This window comes from Stegodyphus dumicola, chromosome X2, assembly GCF_044657685.1.
Source record: "Stegodyphus dumicola isolate Sdum_Otavi_A_Nest chromosome X2, ASM4465768v1".
NCBI classification, from domain to species: domain Eukaryota; kingdom Metazoa; phylum Arthropoda; class Arachnida; order Araneae; family Eresidae; genus Stegodyphus; species Stegodyphus dumicola.
In genome coordinates, this window is record NC_140781.1 from 146,690,836 (window position 1) to 146,711,949 (window position 21,114).

Sequence of the window (21,114 nt, forward strand, 5' to 3'; positions counted from 1 at the left end):
AGCATTTGGGAATGATCGGCAGCCACGGCTTTGGTAATGTCCACCAGAGGAGGACAGAGTTTACATATGAAAGAATGGGCATTCAGATTCTTCTTATAATTAGTAGCGCAGAGAACCCAATACCCCGCTACGAGAATATTATAATGATGATTGAAATCTTTAATATTTTCAATCTGAATATAACCTTTTTCTACGGGATGCTGGAACGGGATCGCTTTAGCTTGAAAATCTTGAAACTGAGGATTGTTGGCTAATATATTTTTCCATTCTCGGCTCACGAGGTTTAACGTTCTCGGGTTATTTTCAACGATTTCGTCAATCCCCGCTTTTAAAATCGGGTGCGCAAGAATACGATCGATTAACTCTGAATATTCCATAGTTTCCCTTTATTATTATTTTATGGACTTCTAAACATCTCGGTCTGTTTCCTCAATTCTTTCGCGTACCGGTCAATGATTTCAATCGTTTGATTCATGCAATAGGTTAAGAATTCATCTTTAATGTAGGCTGTATGCGACCCCTGCCAATCTAACCCTCCTGTCAGAGTTTGTACGTCCCATTTGATGTATTGCAATAAAACATCGGTCCATTCTTTCACCGTCATATTGGATCGAATGCTTCGATCCACGAAATCCAATTTATTCAGCACGGATCTAATATATTCCTCCGACGAAAAAACGGTTTTTCCGTACACGACATCAAATCGTAATCGAAAATAGGACACGTATAATTGATAAAACAGGTCGCTGAGCATTTTGAAATCGGACGATACGGAGGGAGAAGGGGTTGGTTCGGTTTTAATGTGTTCCAATTCCTTTTGCAAGTGGGCTTTTTCGTCCAGACATCGATCTAAAGCGTGTTTGGCATCTTGTAAATCCAATGACAGACTTCTTACATAGTCTTCGTCGACCGTCGATACGTGCTTTCGTTTATATTTCGAAGTATCGGACATTTCTACATCCTGCGGAGCTACGAGAGCTTTAGCCAGTTGGTTTTCTAAAGTTTGGTTTCGAGACCGAGACACTTCCAGTTGGTTTTGTAAATCTTTCACTTCCCGCTGTAATTCCTCCACTTGATCCGTAGGATACGTAATGGCCGGTACAGTAGTGGGTTCTTTCACTTCGGTAATGTGAGGACGTTCCTCCAACTGCCGTCGATATAGGTCTCGTTCCTGCTCGAAATATAAAATCACCGAATTCGCCAATTCTTCAATGGGATCCGGTATGTTCGGAAACTGGGCTCGAAGCGTGACAATTTGTTTATAAACGAGATCTTGAAATTGTCGATACTCGTGAATCACGTTTTGGAGTTGATGGACAACGGCTTGCGGCCAATCTTCCCTCTGATCACTAGGGTCATTCTGAAGGATCGTTTTTAGGAACGTGGTTAATTTCGTTTTGGCGTAGAGAAGGTACTCATTACATTTCGTATAATTACTTTCGACTTGATCGAGTTTCTGTTTCAATTCGAAAAGTTGTTCTTTGGTTTTACGGAGCTCGACTTCACAATCGTTGCGATTCTCGACCTGTCGAGCCCATTCGATCATGCTCGACGCCAAATTATCGAATTGAACGACCGGTATTTCGGGAAAATGACCTTTCAGTTGCGCCAATTGCGTTTCGAGGGTCCTCTCTAGATTTTCTTTGAAATGGAATACTTTTTCGAGTTCCGCGAGAATCTGATCGTAATCCGTGGCCCCAAAATACGCATTCCATTTAGTCCGTATCAGAGTTACCAAATTCGTTTTCAGGACCTCCAGTTTCTTTTCCAAAGCGACGCGTTGCCGTTTTTCATGTTCTAGACTCTGCTGTAATTTTTTATGTTCTTGGCTACGATCCCGATGGAGTTGAGCTTGGATTTGTTGTAGGACCTCCTTCGCTTCGTTCTGGTTCTCAATCGATTGTTGAAGATCGTGCAGTCGTTGCAAGAGGGTCGTGTCTTCCATCATGCTTTTAGAGGAAGAAGGGAGACTGTGAAGAATGGTATGAGCTAAATTGTCGGGCGTTAGCGATTGATTTAAAGCATTCCCGAGAAGTGTTAATTGGTTCAAAAGCTGGGTTTGCCAATTTTGTAAATACTGGATATACGTTTGAATTTGCTGGAAGAAAAACGTTTTCCAATCTTGGTTCGCACCTAAAGGTTTCCAAAATGAGGGGGGAAGGATCGTCTGTAAAAACGTCATAAACTGCGTTTCGTGGAACTCCTTCATTTGTTTAGCCATTTCGTCTCGAAGAATCGTCTCGATATGAGGATTTTTCTTTTGCAGCGTGTCAAGAACGCGTTGAATACCTTCCTGGAAATGTGTTTCGGACTCGATTTTCCATTTTTGCAGGAGGTCGGTTCGTTCTTTCTGACCCTGCTCCAACTGCTTTTCCAACATCCGTTTTTCGTTTTGACAAAGGGTCAATTGTCCTTTCAGTTCCTCGTTCAATTGCTGGACGTGCTGTTTTTGTTCCGATTGATACGATGTTAAAAACTGGTCGAGGGTTTCTTGTAATTGCTCTAATTTAGATCGCGACGACTCGATCATGAGCTGCTGAGAAGGAGGCGGTTCGAGCGGTAAAGTTTCAATGACCGTAGTTGTAGAAGAAGGAGGAAGTTTCAGTTGCTCGATCGTTTCTTGTAAAGCCATTTGCAAAGGGCAGATTAAACTTTCCGTTCGTTGCATCCATTCTTCAAGTCCCGTTTCGTAGCGTTGGTGGAGCATTTGCCATTCGTTCATCAAACGGTTTGGAAACTCGATATTATTATTATTATTATTATTCAATTGTTGTTGTTGTTGTTCTACTATTTGCCTCTGCCATTGTATTTTTTCAGACTCGTGCGTTCGAATTTGTGTCTGTAAGGTTTCGTGATCTCGTTTCAATTGCTCCCACTGAGTTTGTAAGGTTTCGTGATTCCGTTTCAGCTGCTCCAACTCAGTTTGCAGGGTTTCTTTCTCCCATGTAAGGCGTTCCAATTGTCGTTGCAAATCCACGACTGAATGCTCTTTTCCGAATCGAGCGGTATTCACATATTGTTCTTTTTCTGCTAGAAAATAACGCATTTCGTTCCGGTGCTCTTGTTGGAGCGTCTCGATTTGTTTCTCAAAAGCTTTCCGATCTGCCTCCAATTGAGTTTCCAAAGAAGCGATTTTGTTTTCCAGGTCCTGCGATTCCATCGGAACAATCTCTTCCAAATGCAAGCCCGAAATGCGAAACAAGAAATCGATGATGCTCGAACTCTTTTTATACAGTTGAGGATAGAGATGGAGTAAAGGTCGACTCAGGAGAAAAGCATCGATCACGTCGTCTCGAAGATTTTGTTTGAGACCATCAACGACATTTAAAGATATAAAAGTGGGGTCGGACTGGTATTGAATAAGACATCGAACCATTCTCCTAACATTCTTTTCTTTTTGCTTTTTTTTAAATCATTAAAAGGTAGGCTACTTTGTTCAAATCGAGCAACATATATTGATATTTTTCTTCGGAGCGGGACGATAACCAAATCATGACTTCTTTCAAGTAGCGACGATTCTTTCTAAAGTGGGAAACGTATATTTTAAATCCTTCTCGGGTCCATAATTCATTATTTCGGTAAAACGGTAGCCAATAATTACATTGTTCACGATTCACGTCGAGGAACGTTTCATGATGGAATGACGCAATCATGGGCGAAACATACATCACTAAAGACATATTCAAAACGACAAACCAAACACCGGTTAATTTCGTGTCGTCAAAAGTAATTTCACAAGTATAAAAGTCCGATGGAATAGAATCCGTATGCAGGTAAGGTGGAAGGGAGCGTTTCCACAATTTATGAAGTTTGGCAGCCAATTGAGCACTCGCAGCTTGTCCCGTTAAATGTATGAAGTGGAGGATGAGCATGGGATGTAAATAGTGATACCAGTTGGACCACGATTCCCAGTCGTGCGTATTTCGTTTGAAAAATCGGAGGCGCATGCAATGCTCTAACTGGAAAGGTTCTCTTTTTATGTAGGTCATCGTCAGATCGCTTAAGGCGCGAAAAGCCATATTGCGAGGAAGTACTTTCCAGAACAAGGAAAACGGATTGATGGTCGAACAAACAAATAAGGTATTATTTTCATAGGAGACCTTGATAAAATCTCGAGAGGGAAATAAACTTTGTAAAAACTGATCGGTCGTATCTCTAGAGACGTTAATCCAACGAGGATCCTCTTTTCTTCCATGCACGCAAAAGACTAAAGACCCACGAGGAAACGGATAGTCTTTGTCTAAATTTTCTCCTTGGAAAATGAGTCGATTTTCACTGACCACGAGAATGCAAGGTGCTCGAACGAGACCCGGGCTAAAATGTTTCAAAGTATCGACATGGAAGATGGGTAATTTGAAACGAACAGCTATAAAATAATATTGTCTATAAACATTTCCATACACTTCCACATAATCCGAAACATTGTAGTACTTTTCATTATCCATGACAGAGCTTACTTTATCTCGCCTTCTTCCTCGAAAGGAATAAGTCTACAGAGCCAACTTACACGCTTTATATATACATGAGAAATGACGTCATTCAAGGACATAAACAAGGACGTTTATGTCTAGAAAAGTAAAAGCTGGCTGGGAAAAATTTCTCAGATAATCTGAAATGTATATTAAAAAAAAAAAAAAAAAAACTTTTTGTTAATTTTTATCATGTCTTTTAGACATGATAAAAATTAACTGTCCCCTCTTTTTGTCAGGAAAGGATGTCTCACTCTCTAAAAAATATACCTTGACCCATTCTTTTATTGGAGTTCTATTTTTAGAAAGGATGAGTCATGTTCTATTTTCCGAAAGTGTGAGACAACATTCCCAGACAAAAGGGGAAGGTAGTTAATTTTTATCATGTCTAAAGACATAATAAAATTAACAAAAAGTTTTTTTTTTTTTTTTTTTTTTTTTTTTTTTTTTTTTTTTTTTTTTTTTTTAATATCCACTTTGGAATTTTTTCTGAGCTCTGGCTAGAAAGAACTCTGGTTTATCTATTTAAGACATGCGAAACGAATTTCACTTTAAATCATTCTGTGCCGTGAATTCAACATTATATAGGAACAGACTTTATGAAGGTAAAAGTGCTCAGTTTATTTATTCTTTAGAGGAGCACGTGGAGATTTTATAGGATATTTACTTACAAAGAATTGCTTGTATTTTTTTTAAGAAATATTAATCAAGTTAAAGATATATAATCATGTCACAGAGCCTCCATTATTTAACAAGGATTAATTCGGTTGGAGATGCGCCCAACGATGCTTACATTTTCTACCAGATGTCGGGAGGAATCTTTTACTGTAACCGAAAAGACTACGCACAATTTTCTCGATTTTATACTCGAACGTCTGCCGAAAATCTTTTTTTAACGATTGATCTTTGCTCGACGACCCATCATTCCCTTATCCTAGATATTGATATTAAAACTGAATGCGATGCATCCCTTCCTTCATCTATGCTCTACGATTATGTAGATTCTGTTATTCTCTCAACCTTAAAATTTTACTTTTTATCCCTTAAGCATTTTACTTTTATTGTGGCTGTTCGTCCAGGAGGTGGTATTCATGTCCATTTGCCGGAAATTTCGATCGCTCATGATGATTATATTAAATTTTGCAGCCAACTTCAACCCCGGTTCTATCACGAAACATCTGAATTTATTTTCCAGTTGGACGTTTTAGCGAATGCGACGCTTGTGAATTCCTCCAAGCCCTATACGAATAAATACGAACCCATGTTGATTATTTATGTAGACGAACAAACCACCTAACGTTTAGATTTGACCAATCCTAATGCTTTCACCATGCGATTGTTAGGCATTCAATCAAAATTTAAACGTCGCAAGGATAATACCAATTCCTTTTTTCGTAAACTGCTCCACCTCCAGCCAATGGATATTCAAAAACAACTTTATGAATATATGATGCCTGTGGTGACACTGTACGATCCTTTGTATCGAGTATCGTATTCCACGCTTATTAGCAAAGATGAGGAAGCTGGACCCGACGATGAAAAAGTGGCTACGTTTGTGTATAAACTAAAAACCCCGATGTATATTTACAAAGGGAAGGATTTTGGAACCGAAGGTCATCATTGGTTAAAAACGTTTTACTTTATCAAGTTTAACGGGTTTGTGATTTCAGACTTTGAATCGAATAACCGGGCTCTAAAACGATGGTACCGGGAAAGTCAAAATTCTATCGTCATCGAAAACGATGTATTCCAGACGGTGAATCAAGCTCTCAAGTTAGACAATCCTAGTTTGCATTCCGATCCCAATCCCCTTCGTACGATTATGCAGTACAATCAAGGTTACTATTTTTTACCTGTCTTTTGTGCCATGTGTCAACATTTACGAATGTCCTCCCATACACTCGCATCCCATTTGCGTACGATATTAGAATCTCACGAACTCATAGATTCTGTAGAAAAAATCAACAGTAAAATTATAGATATCATTTCCCAAGATTTTACTCTCGACACGATCCTCTTTTGTGGTTCGAATCTCAATCCTAAAATTTACAAATTTAAAGATAAACTGGAAGCTATTATCAAAACCATGAAAGGCATTATTTTATATTCGGTGTCTGGAGATCAGCTCGTGGAAAAAATTCATCGAATTCAAGAGCGATATTTTCCGATTCTCGTCATTACCATGCACAATTCCTGCAAGAAACCTCAACGCTATGTGTGGAATAATATCCACGAGTACTGGCAAGAAGTGCCCCACCAGATAGAAATTCTAAACCTGATGAATGCCATCTGGTCCTCCATTCAGGCCTATGCTCGGAATCAGTTTGCCGATAAAACTAAAAACATGTGTCCTTTCACAGACATTATGAAACATGTCAACATTAATTATGTGGTCTCGTCCATTCTGAGTCGAACGAACATTGATCGTAAAATCATTCAAATGGATCGACATAAATGGCATATTCGAACCCACGATGGGGTTCTGAATCTCTTGACGGGTCATGTAGGAGGGACGATTCCGGAATTTTACCTATCGGATCGACGTCTGGGCATCAATTTTAGTCGACACGAGTTGATGCAATTTCGTCACGATCCGGATTTGATAGCCATCTATCGTTTATTAACCGACCGGAAATTTTTTCTACAATACCTAAAAAGCTGTTTTCTCGACCTCACGGACGATTTACTGGATACGCTGCGGGAAAAAGTGCGCGAGTTTCATGACAAACTAGAAACCAACCCGCTCATTCAAAGCATGCTTCATTTTTATGTGCACATGTGTAAATATACGTGTTTCGAATACGATCTGTTCATGTACCTTTTAGATGTCCTGGCCAGTCTTCTCATTGCGACCAATTACGGTAGCAAATTTTTTATTTTGAAAGGCAACACGCGCAATGGAAAAAGTAAATTCTTTCAAATGATTTCGAAGGTCTTTGGAGGCTATAGTCATGGTATTCGAGCCGTCAATTTACAAACGACGAGTGGTCAAGGACTATCAGCCCAACCCGAACTGGCCTCTTCGTTATTTTGTTGTCGAGTAGTGACTGTTGAAGAAATGTCGGGAAAATTAAACGAAAACCTCGTGAAAGAAATCACGGGTAATTCGACCACCAGTTTTCGGAATTTATACGAGCAAAATGTAGGAGCGATTCCCAGTGCCAAACTCATGGCTTCTACCAATACGTTCCCAGTGTGTACGGCCACAGAGGCATTTAATGATCGCGTGGTAGCAACTCCTTTTGACGCCGTGTTTACGAAAAATGCTCCATCCCTCACCTCAGAACAAGTGATGCAGGATCAATATTTACTCGAAACCAAAGATTCTATCGTCGAAGATTCCTATAAAGGTTTCTTTTTAATGATTTATCTGCATCTGGCCCACAATATTAACATGGAGGACGGCATGATCCGTTACCGTTCCGAACCTGAAATATTAGTAGAATTCAAAAAAGAATTTCTATCTTCGACCGATATTTTTACACAATTCAAACAGTATGCCGATGTACAAATCATTCCCGGTTCTGTTACGACCTTTAACGAACTGAAATCGGCCATTCGACAATTTTTGAAAACGATGCGCGACACCTCCATCCACGAAACGGAACTCATTATGCGTTTCAATGATGACTTTGGACATTTTAAACGGACCGAAATGGATTTCAGTTCCTTTTCAGCCGAAAATAATATTTCCTCGTCTTTGGATATAGTAGAACCAATTCAGTTTGAAAATGCCGAATTGAATTCGTCTCTCAAACGAAAGCATGACGACGAAGAGGGAGAACACTCAACCACGAAACATTTAAAAGTGGACGATGAACCCATTGATCTGCCTCAGCATAAAAGACAAGTTATTTATTACGATAATGTTATCATCAAAAATCTGAAAAAAGACAAGAATTACTAACCTTTTTACATATGCATGAGGTAGGTTCCCAACATTTCATTGTGTAATGACTTAAAAAAAACAAAAGTTGACTGAAGTAAGCCAGATTTCAAGATGTTTCTTCTTCAAAAACACAGAATCATGTGAAGTGAAACTCGCAATGCTGAAATATATAAGTGAGAGTCCATTCTTAAAACATGGTGATGTCCGGTCGATCGAGTCGGGTTGGAAAAATTTCTTAACAGCTGAGAAAAATTTCTAAAGATTTAAAAAAAAAAAAAAAAAAAAAACTTTTTGTTAATTTTTATCATGTCTTTAGACATGATAAAAATTAACATTACCACCCCTCACCCCTATTTTGGTTTGAATCAGGTGTCAACATGTTTCTAAAATAAATTTCCAAGAACGATATGACTCATTCTTTTGTTTAGAAATCTAGTTTTAGAAAGGGTGAGACATCATTCACAACAAAAAGAAAAAAGGGGGGTAGAGTTAATTTTTATTATGTCTAAAGACATGATAAAAATTAACAAAAAGTTTTTTTTTTTTTTTTTTTTCTTTTTTTTTTTTTAATAGAATTTTTTCTCAGCCAGCTTCGAGTCATTCTTTCTCTTCTCACTGACTATATATAAGAACGTTGTTCTTACAGTCCTGGTATTGACATTAACGTAGCTGCTAGAATAAAAGCCATTGTAGGTATTTCAGCTAAGCACAAACAGAGGCATGGAAACAACTTTTTAAGAATTTCTTCAACGGGTACCGTGGATTGATAAACGCAGTTTCCTGCAGCATCGCATGTGCGTTTATAATGTTCTGAGAGAAGATACTTGTACTGTTCAAAATAATTCCAGGGAATGAGGACTTTTCCACTGCATGTTTTAGCAAAGTAGATTTCACCTTGGGCATGTTTCAGGACGTAAGGTTCTTCATTTTTCACTAAATAATATTCGTTCCCTCGGAAATCCACCGGGTATCGTTCTTTTCCGTCCGCGTATTTTTCCAGAACGAATTCGTTTTGAATTTGAATAACGAGGGATTTTTTACGTTGTAGAGGATATTTTTCATTTCCTTTCCGATCTTTGGCATAATATGGAAGGCCGTCTCGAGTTTTAGCGAAAGGATCACCTTTGTCGGGATAGATTTCCCCCTTTTGGGAGTGAATGGCATACCTTTCATGACCATATTCACTTTTCACAAAGACTGGATCTTTTTTTCGATATTTGTAATATTCGCTACCATATCGATTCGGATAAAATTCCATTATATTGCTTTATCTTTTCAAAAATAAATTTCTCGTCTAATGATTTTATTTTTACTTTTCTTCATGAGCATGTTTAGCTAATAAATATTGATGATATTTATTGCCGTGCATTAAATAATCCATTGTGATCCAAGTATATTTCGGATTCGCGAGTAGTGCGTAAAAATATAAGAGATAGATGCAAGTGACATGGTAATGAGCAGAATCTTTAGGAAAAAACTGACTGGCCATTTTGCGAATAGGGTCTAAGATTTCTTCATTCGATAAAATAAATTCTTCATCATTCCATTCCAGGGCATTAAACAGGGGCTGCTGATCGATTAAAAGATATAGGTGTCCATATTGCGACATAATATCTAACACGTGACGGATATGAGCAACGGCCTGTGATTGAAAATCTCGAACGAGTCGAGGCGTAATCTCAAAAAATAAATTCAGAAACCGGTACGTCGCTTGATAGTTTTCAAGTTGAGGATTTTGCCCAATCACGAATCGGATGAGTCGATCAATCGGTAATTGAATAGTTTTCAAAACAGAAATATCGTAATACTCTGCCATGCTTGTTTAATCCTTCGAACCGAAGAAGAAGAAAAAAAAAATTAAATTAAATTGAAAAAAAAATGAATCATTCAACCTTTCTTCCATGGCGAATCACCGAACGGTTCAATCGACAAATAGGTCCCTCCTTTCGATATATTGTTCTTATTTCCCATACTGCCACGTTTAATTTGGAAAGAGATTTAAAATCGACCTTGGGTCTTCAATCTTGGTCCTTAATACAATTTCTACAAAAGTTTCGTCAACATCGAGTGGGTATAGAATATATAACTCTGTTCACTCGCAAGGATAAGATACGTCTAGGACCTATTGCAGTACAAGTATCAGAGCGGATTTGTTTCCAACAATTAAAGAAAAAATATGGAACTCAATCCATCCACTTAGTTGGAGCCACCTATCTAAAAGGCAAATTGAGAGATTTTCATATGATAACCGTAGAGGATTTTAGATTCAATGTTCTCCTGAAACAAGATGACCGATAAAAATAAAACATGGAATCCTATATCGTTCTCAATTTCGAAGGTTTCGAATTGAATGGTGATCCTCTCGCCAAAGAACTTAATCTTTCTTATAATGATGACTTTTCCGACTATATTATTAAAGAAATGTCTTATATCACCCATGATCGTTCCCAAGGCATTATCTACGTGGAACCACCCATACCGTGGTCTGAATTATCCTATTCCGCCAAACAAAGTATATCGAGTGTTCATTTACCGTTAGCGGATATAACGCATGGCTTTTCATGGAATGAGGGTCATTTGCCGTACGATCAATTAAAACCGTTTCTCGTAGCTCTAACGGCAGGATATAAAAACATTTACTGCCCTCATTATTGGAAAATTAATGTTTTGTACCAGATACTGGCCCGTCCTATTTATTTCAATTTCGTCTCCAAGAACAAGGAGGCGTTTCATACCGCGCCCATACCAATGAACTATGAATATTCATCGTTTTGTCCGAAACATATAGGTCGGACCAAATATTGTGCTTTCCAAGAAGCTTTGTTTTATTTTCATCGCCTTCAAGAGTACAAGAAAGAAACCTTTCCGTTTGTCATTCATAAATCTTTAGAAAAAAATGAAAAAGAAAGAGATTTACCTCCAACATAATCCAACAAGTTATAGAATATTTTTTTTTCCTTCCCCATGAATGAGTCAACTAGGATCTAGGTGGGTCCCTCTTCAACAGCACGTACACATTTGAAGCGAAACTCGAAATGCTTAAATAGATAAGGAAGAGTTCATTCCTAAAAAAAATGGTGATGACTTGTGAATCCAGTCGGCTGGAAAAAATTTCTCAGAGCTAAGAAAAAATTCTGTAATGGAAAAAAAAAAAAAAAAAAAACTTTTTTTTTGTTAATTTTTATTATGTCTTCTAGACATGATAAAAATTAACTAACCCCTTTTGTTTTCAATGATGTCTCACCATGTTTCTAAAAATACACCATGACTCATTTATTTCTTGGAATTTTATTTTTAGAAAGGGTGAGTCATGGTCTAATTTTCGAAAGGGTGAGACATCATTCCTAGACAAAAAGAGTAGATAGTTAATTTTTATCATGTCTAGAAGACATGATAAAAATTAACAAAAAGTTTTTTTTTTTTTTTTTTTTTTTTTTTTTTTTTTTTTTTTCCAGCTCTGAAAATTTTTTTCCAACCGACTGGATTGAAAAGACATCCCAATCTTTTGAAGAATGGATTGTTTCAGATATTTTTCTTTCTCTCACGACTTTAGTTTTTAAACAGTATATTAATGCAGATTAGGAACGCAAGTATGACCAAGATACCTATCATAGAAAGAATGATTTTTGTCCAGTTGGTGGTGGATTGATGATTATTTTCGTCAGACTGTATCGGGTTGGCATATATTTTCTTCTTTCTTTTCTTCTTTTTCTCTTCCTCTTCCACTGGATCTTCTTGTCCTGGAAGACCGCTTTCCACTTTCTCGACCACTTTACCCTCCGAGTTATTATATATAACTTTATAGGGTTGGAACCCGTGTCGAGAAGCGCGTTTAGATCTCAAATTGGTCAAATAATCCATCGGTTTCGAATGCGATCGGTACAAGTAGCCTATCAAATTTTCGGGTTCAATTCTAGGGTCTCTTATAAACGCAGGCGTCCAGGGCTTGTCATTTAAATTGGGAACAATGATGATTTGATCACACGTGATGGGGTATCCACTCGCAAAGATTTGTTCCTCACTCATTTTCTTGAACTGGACAATGTACTCGTTATTATATCGATCGACCGGGTAGTAATATTCACCCAATTTATTTTGAGCGTACCGGTTTCCTAAAGGTTTTTGGGTAATGCGCTTATCGGCATGAATAATTTCCGGATAGATTTCATTATTGTCTGCATCTTTGGCGTATCGTTTCACGGCCGGATCTTTCATCAATTGATCGTACGATCCTTTGTCCGTCACTAAATATCGTTCGTTGCCGTGTTGATCGACCGGGTAAATAATGACCCCGTTCTTATCATGAGCATAAAAGAATTCTTTCAGCCTCGTCATGGCGAATTGACCGCTATCCGGGTAAATTTCGCCTCCATCCGCTTTCCGCGCATACACTTGGTTCTGATCGGTATCTCTTCCAAAGCTGACTTGCTGAGTGAAAGGGTGAAGGATTTGATAAAATTCATCGCCTGTAGCATTTTTAGGATAGATGGGTTTACCCTGAGAATTGATAGGATAGAACGGAGTACCGTTTTTATCGAGGGCGTAAGACATGTATTCGGGCTTGTGTTCCGTATCGTCGGCCAACAAGGGATATTTTTCATTTCCTGTCTCATCTTTAGCATAATAATACCGCCCGTCGGCATCTCGAGCAATCATGTCGTTCCCAAACAAATCTTTGGGATACATTTCGGCCCCGGAATGCTCTTTGGCATAAATTTCTCGACCCTGGTACTTTAGAAAGACGGGCAAGTTATTGATTTTTCCATAATACTCCTCAAATTTTTTTTCTCCACCGATATACACGGGTTTTTTAGCATAATGGGGAACTTTATATTTCTCTAGGGCATACAGTAGACTGGGATCGTCAGTGGTAATATATGTTTCAAATTCCCTTCGATCCTTTCTATATCGTTGATTTCCAAGATTGTCGACTGCATAATACTCATCTTTTGCCATCGAAGATCCTTTGGTAATCGTTTTGCTTTATTCGTCATTGTCGTTGTGGTAAATTCTCGGATAATATTCGTCCAAGTTTTCATCTTTCGCATAAATGCCTCCTCCTAAAGCATCTAAGGCCGGTTCGTCCCTATTTCCAATTCGAATATACGTTTCGAGACCGTTGAGTTGCTTGGGATAGTATTCGTCCCCACTCGCTCTCTTAGCGTAATAAGGGGTTCCATCGATGTTCCTTGCCGGCATTTCATTGTGCAAACGATCTCGAGCGTAAATTTCATCGTTGAATTCGTTGACGGGATAATATTCACCTAGCGTATTGTTTCGGAAATACATTTCGTCCTGATCCGAAGAGAGTTCAAACAGCGGTCGTTTTGTGACGAGATTAAACGGGTATTGGAATTTATTGTTCTCTAAGGGAATATAGATCCGTTGACCGTTGGAATCGAGAGGGGCATATTCGATAGGGAATTGATTGACATCAAGTTTTCGAGCGTAGTAAGGCTTTTGATGCTCGTCTTTGGCAAAATAGGGTCGATGGTGCTCGTCTAAAGCATAGATTTGTTCTTTGGTCTGAGGATTTTCCGGATACCATTCTTTTCCTCCGTAGAACAGATACACCATTTTTCCGTTTTCTATGGGAAACATGGGTTCCCCATCAAATCCATACACGGGACGGTTTTGGGCGTCGACGGGTAAAATAGAACGGTTCAGATGATCGACGGCATAGACAGGGGTTATTTTACCGGTGATGGGAGAGATTTGTTTTGCAAACACAATATTTCCATCGGGATCCAGCATATAAAATTCATCTCCTTGTCGATTCTTAGCATAAATCTCATTTCCGTCAGCCAATTTGGCATAGCGCTTATCTGATTTCATTCGATCGGGGTAGTATTCTTCGTAATTCAGGAGATCTCGCCTATGCCGACGAATTATTTCCTCATCCACGTCCATGGGAATATTGCCTACATTATCATTATTAGGAGGATTGTCATGGATTGGAGGAGGATGGTTAGATGGATTGCTTGGAGGGTGATTGTTAAGGGGGTTGTCAACGACTGGGTCTCCTACATGATTAGGAGGAGCTGCTTCCATTCGAAGCAATTTTCGTTCCGCTTTATCAGATTTGGATTTATCCTTTCGAACCATTTTTTTAATTAATATGAGTTACTTTATTATTATCTCTGCTCTTCTGACTCAAAACAAAGAAAACAAAAATATGGTATCGATCCTTTTATGGATTTTATTATTTCTCTTTATCCACCATCCCGTTTATAATGCTTACCAGAATATTACGTATCGGACCCTTTATTACGAGACATTAGGTCAAGAATAGAGAAGAAGAAGAAAACAAAACAAATGGATTCCTTAACATTAGGAACGCTTTTAGTCGCTGGAGCGTATACTTCCTTCGTGATCCTGTTTTGTCTCATTTTAACACAAAGCTGGTTCTTTCTCCTTTTCCTCCTCATCAACGGACTCATTTTTCTCTTTCTGGCTTTTGGATACATTCGCAAGCTGACGATTTTTACAACTTTCGGGGAATTGCTCGGCAGTTTGGTGCAAAATAAAGACGTGGGAGATTGGTATTGCCGTTTTCGTCAATGGTGGTTTAAGTAAAGAGAATGGATGCTCAAACCTTTAAACGTTTAAAACGAACTTATTTAGAAGATGAACCGATCGTTTCGAACGAACTCCAACAAAGCCAGGCTCGTGTTTCACCGTTCGTAGCTCATAAAATTCATGAACTTTTACACTTCAAAACCCCTTCTTCTCCAGCTCCTCCTCCGGGTATTGACGTCACCCACTTTACGACCGCTTTCCAAGAAGAAGAGCCCCAACAACGATTAGATGAAGTCGTCGTCACCTATTTATTATTCATGGCCAATTTAATGAACCAAGATAAATGGGGACGGACATTTCTACGACCTGGAGCTTGGGTAGGCGAATACAGTTGGATTCAACTCTTTAAATTAACTACGTACTGCGTCTTAACGCTCCTGTACCGTATTCGATGGAAGAGCGAATACTTTTTCATTTTAGACGAAGCGGTGATTGAATTACTCCAGGGGAAAAGTCAGGCGATTCGAGACTTGATGACCCGGATCGGCATTTCCGTATCCCCACAACCTTTTTCAGCCGAAGATTATTTTCATCACATCAATTACCACAACACGTTGGTCTTTGGTCCTTATTACTGGCGGCTTTTACATTGGATGGCCGAAGCGTTTTCAGTTCAGGACGAGCAGGACGAGGATATTCGTCTCGCGAAAACTCTTTGGAGAGACTTTGTGACAGAATCTTTATATCGAACTCTCCGATGCGGGATTTGTGTGTATCATTACTTATCCAAACTCAAAACGTATAAAGAACGGTTTTTAGGCGAACACTTTGCCCACGTATGGTTTCAATTTCATAATGAAGTGAATGCCAGTCTTCAAAAGCCACCTTATCCTGAATCGGAATTCCAGAAAGATCAAGAATATATGCGAGCTGCGTTAAAAAAATAAAGAATAAGTAGCATGGGATCTTTTCTGACTCGTCTCGGGAATCAAGTATGCGGAACAACCACCATGGGTTCCATTCAAGATCTTTTCAAGAAATGTCAAGACGCACCTGTGACCGTTGTATTAGGTAATTTAGGAAGGCATCCTTCCCTCTTATCCTATCATCTGGAAACCCTTTTTGTTCGACATCATAAAACGGTCCATATTCTTCTCGACGATTCCAACGATTGGTTCGTCAGCGGGTTAGATCCGTCTTACGAATGCGACGGCACGCATTGCGATCTTCTCATCTGGATCGAACCGAATTTTGGAGACTCGGTGGTCAAACCAGCCTATGCCGATCGTCTCATTGTTTTCACGAGCCATCTTCATCTCAATTTATCTAATTGTCAGTTACTGAATTATCATTTAGGCGATCCCTACGACCTTCCTTTCAGTACCATGAAACCATGGATCGAAGATGAGGCTGAAATATATCCACACAATGAAGTGCTGTACCCAAGGAAATATCAAACTGGGAGATGGTGGAAGCAAGTAGAGAATGAAATGGATGTTGTCTTTCATTTGAAACTGTGTCGGACAGCTCAAGAATGCTATCTCAGCATGTTAAACGCTCTCGAGATTGTTGGAAAGTATCGTCCCAAAACCTGACGATTCCTTCTTTCCGAATATATGAAAAAGTCATTGGCTTTAAATCTTCGGATGGGATTAAAGAAATGGGATGAATATCAGTCCCAATCCATTCCATCGGTTCGAGTCCAATCCCTACATCCGTCATCGGCTAATTTACTCAAACCCATCTATGGTCTCGATTCCTTTTTCCAGTCTCAATTAGTTTCCTCACTCTGGTTTTCTTCCTCAGGTTCGATTGATTCTGTTTCCTCCTCCTCTTCCTCCTCAGAAGTTTCCCAAGGTCCCAATAATTCATACATGAGTAAATCATCTAAATCAGCCTCATCCTCATCGTCTGAAAACCTGATGCGGTTTTCATAATCGTAAATTACATCATATAAAAAAGAACGTCGCAAAGGGAGAAACATAGAAATTAATTTCTGCAGGGCATCTTCAAACGGTTCTCGGCAGACAGGACACGTCAATGCTTTTTCTCTCCAAATGTCAATACATTTCGTGTGGAACTGATGTTGGCACGTTAAAGTAGAAATGGTTTCTACATCTTCGGCGATGAGTTCGTCTAAGCAAATTGGACAACATTCGGCCATTTTGTTTCTACTGTTTCTTCTTCTTATTATAAATATTTTTTTTGATTCAAAACCTATTAAAAAAATTATAAATAAGTAAGAGTTCTTCATTATACCAAAAATAAAAGAAGCATCATGTCTCCCTCAAAAACTAGTAAATTAGTCTACTCTATTTATGAAAATCAATATGAAACTTGGTGTTTACAAATGCATAAAGATCTAAATCATACCGAAACACTTCAAGAATATCACCAATATCTTATCGATCAAAAACAACGTTCCGCGAAATATATTTCAAATGCTTTAAATGCTATTCGACGAAAATGGTTCTTACCTTCTGCAGATGAGGTGGTGGTCAAGAAACCTCGTCGTCGAAAACACCAACTTTTTACAGCAGAGCAGATGAATCAAATCCGTAATCACTGTCTCTCCAATTATGAAACAGATAAACTGTCGCTGATAGTCTTATTACTTTTAGAAACGGAATTGAGGATGATTCACATCTTGGGCTATCTAAACGATGATCCAGAGAAACAAAAAGCGTTTGCGTCTAAATCTTTAGAAGTCTATAAGGATCCAAATCAGATAAAGTTATTCCAGTTTCTTTTCAATGCTCCTCCATCCAAACTATTTGGAAAAACTCATTACCAGTATTTATTTAATCTAAAGCGACGATTGAAGAAACAGTATAACATCAAAGGGGCTTCCTTCGAAATGCTGAAGCGGTCTCGATATCTCGTGAAAGCAAAGGCGAAAACGAATGAATCAGAACCCAGTGAGTGAAACTTATATATCGACTTATATATCGTTATCAACATCTCCAAAAAAAGAAAGTAAAACCGACCGACTCGTGGAAAATATTTCTCAAAAAAAATTTAATGTGGTATTAAAAAAAAAAAAAAAAAAAAACTTTTTGTTAATTTTTATCATGTCTTAGACCTGATAAAAATTAACTCTACCGTCCTTTTTGTTTGGAATGATGTCAACATGTTTTCTAGACATGTTTCTAAGTATAAATTTCCAAGAAAAGCATGATTCATTCTTAGAAATCTATTTTTAGAAAAGGTGACATCATTCAAAATAAAAAAGAAGGTACAGTTAATTTTTATCATGTCTAAAAGACATGATAAAAATTAACAAAAAGATTTTTTTTTTTTCTATCAGATTTTTTGAGAAATATTTTTCAACAGTCGGTCGGTTTTACTTTTCCATTTGGAAATAGATCTGTTGATATAACGATGTATAGGAGATGGATCTGTTGATAACGAAATATTATATACCAGTCATCAGTCTTACTTTTCTATTTTTGTTTACTGTTTTTATTTTTATTTTAAGAATCATCTAATTCCTTCTACTTCGTCTTTGTCGTCTCATTTCTCTCCAAAATGCATTCGGTCGACCAAAATAAGGATTGACTTCCCGTTCTTCATCATCTGAGGTAGGTGAACTTTGTCTAGGTGTATACATATAAGCATAATCTCCCACTAAATCTTCTCTTCTCTGTCTTCTGGGTCTCATTTGACTGGTACTAGGCCCTGAAAAAATAAGACCATGGCCTCCCAGATCGACTAATTCTTCTTCGGGTCTTCATCTTCGTCGTTGCCTTGGCGGTTCTTCCACCTCTGGTTCTTCCTCCTCCTCCTCTTCATCCGAATCTATTCTTAAATGTTCCATTTGCAATGTTCCGCTGGTAAAATAGAGCATATCATCCTGGCTGATACGAGTCCGACAGGTCGGGCATTTCTTTTTACCATACTCTCGAATCCATTTCTTTATACATTTAATATGAAAGGAATGCTCACAATCGAGATTGTAGACTTTATGGCGTTTCGTTTCTTTGAAGGCCTTCAGGCAAATTCCACAGATTTCTTCCTCTGCGTCTGCCATTTTTTCCAATGATTTTCTTGATTATGACATATCCATCTCTTCGCCATCTTCGTTTCTTCTTCCTCCTCCTCCTTGACATATTTCTTGACGAGAGGGAACTTGGGATTCCTTCGTCGCTACATTGAGTAACATTCTCAATTCTTTTTCCATATACCCGTCGGAACATAAAAACAGTTTCACCATTTCCATCGTCCAGAAAATTTCTTCTTCGGATTTTTCAAATTCGCGTATTTTCAAGGCCACTTTCTGTACAAGACGGTAAAATTTCTTACCCGTCGCGATCGAACCTTTCACTAATCCTTTACCTTTGACCTTGGAAATAATAAACCCGGTCCCGAAAAGATATCCGAGGTACTCATCAATTTGGGTGGCTTTTTTCGTCGTCTCTTCGTCTTCTTTCGGAACAAACAGGACGTAGGGGAAATTTTGTTTGAACGCAAACTGCTTTATTCGATCATCCGCTTTTCCTAGGAACACTTTCGCTAAAAAGGTTTCGATTCGACTCATTTTTTCAATAAATTCTAGTGATAAGGCATCGCACGTGCCGCCTTGTTGAATCTCTCGAAGGAGGTAGTAGAATTCTGTATTCCGATGGTACGTAATTTGAAAAGTGACCAGTTTTCGCAATTGCTGGGTCAAGAACGATTCTTTGAAGAAGAAGGGGCGACGACAAATGCGAACTCCAAACTCAAACACGAAATTCGCCACCACGTTGAGTTCGTTCCGGCATAAATTGCAATAAATCATGACGTGCACAAGATCAAATAGGGTCGTGTAAGGAGAAAAACGAGCCCGAATTTGATTCGAGGCTTTCATTTCCAAACATAATTGATAAGCGGGATCCTTTTCAACATCCTTGGAAGTAGGAGGTAGAAGGAACGAAGCATCGTCGCCGTCACATATTTTTACGTAGGGAGCTAGGACTTTGTGATAATAACTTAAGAAATTGAAAGGTTGGTCCTCGTCTTGATGGACATTTTCCATGAGCGATTTCATGTTGGTGAAAAGAGCGTGCAGAGCCGCTTTATCGACTTGGGAGTGATTCTCTTCGTTGGCAATTTTTTCAATATGCTGGGCGTATTCGTCCATGTATTCGATCATGAACCGTTCGAGCGATTCATACGATTCAAAAGGTTCGGCCTGGGATCGAAAAGGGGCATTCACGCATTGTAATAATCGAATCCCGTTTAATAAAATACGTAACGTGACGGAAACATTACGGATCGGTAAAATACCAGGAATCCCTATGAGAGGAAATGTGCAGGGTACGTTCAAATCTCCCGTCCAATTCGCATATTCTCGAGCTAGACGAGCTGATAAGAACGGATCACTGTCATCAGGAAAGGACGCTTGTAAAATAAAAGCATACGCATCTTGAATTTGATCACATTCCGTGCACTGCAATTGACCATTGACACCTGCTACGATTTTATCGGGACTGTGACACGTTGAAATGAAATCAAGGAACATGGTAACCAAGATCCTACTTGTATTATTCTTATTCTTATCATGCCGTATACACCTATTGAAATAAGACGGAAAATTCGTCGTTCGTATTATGAACGAGGGCAAACGGTTCGTCAAATTGCTCGACACTTGAATGTCGCTCCTTCCACAGTTCAATATTGGATCTCCCGCTCCTCGGAAAATGAGGAGAACTATCAAACGAAACACAAATCCGGCCGACCTCGAGCCACGACGCAAGAAATGGATCAACGTATTTTTGAAATGTCGACGGGTGATCCCTTTTTACCCGCGACGGATATTGGTCGTCGATTACAAGTGCCTTGCACCGCTCAAACGGTTCGTCGACGATTAAAAGAAAAAGGATTAGTGTCGCGCATTCCCGTCCGAAAAGATTATTTGCGGGAGATTCATCGTCAACGACGCTACGACTTTGCTTCTCAACGTGCGGAATGGACGGTCGACGATTGGTCCCGGATTATATTTTCCGACGAGAAAGTATTCAGTTCGATCGGGTACGGTCCTATTCGCGTATGGCGGCCTCGACAGGTCCTGCGTTATCAAGACGAACGTTATTTTTCTTCTGCGTTAGAAGGCCGTCAACGTTCCGGTCGTTTTAATCTCAGTGTCTGGATGTGCATGAGCGGAAAATTTCCCAACCAAATCCGTCGAATCGGGATCCAGCATTTAAATGCCGACTATTACCTCTCTAATATTTTAGAGCCGGTGCTTCTCGATCATAG